The sequence below is a fragment of the Hibiscus syriacus genome, unplaced genomic scaffold (genome assembly GCF_006381635.1).
Source record: "Hibiscus syriacus cultivar Baekdansim isolate YM2019G1 unplaced genomic scaffold, ASM638163v2 tig00110258_pilon, whole genome shotgun sequence".
Lineage (NCBI taxonomy): Eukaryota > Viridiplantae > Streptophyta > Magnoliopsida > Malvales > Malvaceae > Hibiscus > Hibiscus syriacus.
In genome coordinates this window covers 317926-320186 of record NW_024062649.1, presented here as the reverse complement: position 1 = coordinate 320186, position 2261 = coordinate 317926, and positions in this window count along the sequence as shown.

The following is a 2261-nucleotide window of genomic DNA, read 5'->3' as shown; positions in this document are numbered from 1 at the left end:
TCTGAGTAGTGGTATGCTCAAACAAAGTTAGCTGAGGACAATCCCTCCGATAATGACCACTAGATCCACACTGATATCAAAGACCCATCTTCTTACGACACTCTCCTGTGTGTTGTTTACCACAATACTCACAAAGGAGTCCATGATAATACGACGAGAAACCGTCTCGACTGCCAATTAACGGTGAGGATGCTGCAGGCCTAAAACGTGTATTGCTTCTCCGAGGGGCCAAAGTACGAGTCCTCTTCCCGGACGGTGCTGATGACTCAATATTGGTCGCTACTATGATCGGTGTAGTCATGCCAATACATGTGGCAGAAGGCATATTCATTGGGGTCGTAGGAGCAGGATCACCTAACGGAGGTGGGGGATCTACTCGTATCCCATCGATCGGGTCTGCAAATCTAGCCACTCGATCTCGTCCACGGCTAGTTTGACGACCACGTCTAGCACTAATTTCGATTGATCTCAAGTTTACTCCAGAAGATGAAACTTAAGGTTAGATCATCACTTGAAGTCTCGAACACAGTTAAAAATCTTAATAATTTTGTGACATGGCCTTAGTAACCCGTTTTGTAAAATATTTCAAAACCGTATTTTCAATGTGGACTCATACACAGTCCGAGGGTTAAAAACCAAAAGCTCTGATACCAATAAATGTAACCCCTAGACCCGGCCTATGCGTTTCGACTAAGTCTAGTGGATCACATTATGATTATTAAAGACATTTTTCGAAACCGTTATTCCATCAATATAAAATCACATTATAAATAACATGAAATTATAAACAAATTATACTATCAAAATCTAACTCGTAAATATAGTACCAATAAATAATAATTTAATTTAAAACACGTCTTCAAATTCAATATCACAATAAACCGAGCAATATTAGCAAAAGAGTTATCATTATAAAATCCGATATTTTAAAATAAGGTCCATGTCACCAAAATAAAGTCAACTTGCCAGATAAAAACATTACAATTTGATTTACTTCAAGAGATATGTTGATCCTCCAAGTGCTCGAACCAAGGTATCTAACCAACAGTATCTGAAAGGGGAAAACATTTTCAAAAGGTGAGCTAGGCTCAGTGTGTCCCAACATTTCCATAAAATCACCATAGGTACAAATCATAGTCCAGTAATCTCACAAATTCGTAAAAGAGTTTAACTTTTTGAAAATCATAGTTTAAACCCTTTTTCTGGTACACCATCAGTAGTTCCCAAAAGTATTTTCCATATAGCTTACTTTATGCACATAGCAAAAAGAAAGCCGACTTAAGGATAGGCTATGAAGCTTGTATCCTTAAGCCCAAGTCAATAAGTCCATATAGCTTACCCTAAGCACACAACAAAGGAAAGCCGACCTAATGAAACATCTTGGGGCCCTCAAGAGTCACATTAGGCCCAGTTAGCTTGATCAGAGCTATTCCATCGTATTTCAATTCCAAAATTCAATTGCACCGTGACATAAATTCCATAAATCCAAAAACATGGTAATCATATACCATTTCAAAACAAAAATTAGATAGCAGCCATATTCCATAAATTGTCACATTAAATTGGTGCATCCATAAAACAATAGCCAATGAATTCGGTGTACCACATATTAAAACCAATAAAATAGTTCAATAATAAGTAGGGAACACACCTCGACAATAGGTTCAAATAGCAAATTTACTGATTGCTGGTTTCACCACGCTCTGCTACAATTTTCGAACGGGTGAATACTGGCACACGTGGTTTAACTGATCTAGAAGAGCTGGGTCGAGCTGTCGAACGATCCGGAGAGTCTCTTGTACCTTCAAACAATAATATTTATCAGTCTCAAATCCTATTTAATTGTTCAAAGCTAGTCTTCTTAAGTATATAAGCATTTTTCGAGTTTGACTATCAATTTGGGGTATTTCGAGTCTAAATTTGGCCAAACGGATTGTGGAAACGAAATCAGGACGTCGAAAAATATAAAGTATGACTTTTCGGAAATTCAGATTCTTGGTCAAAGTCAAAGTCAACCACTTTGACCGTCGATTTGGAGACCTTCGGGTTTGAATTTGGCGAAACGGACTGCGGAAATGGATTTGGCATGTCGAAAACTATCAGGATAGGTATACTCGGAAAATATTTACGGTCGTTTAAGGGTCGGTCAAAGCCATTTTAAGTTTTAGTCAAAGAAAGTCAACGGTCAACGGTCACGGTCAACGGTCAACGGTCGGGTCGGGTCAACGGTCGGGTCGGGTCAATAGTCGGGTCGGGTCAAC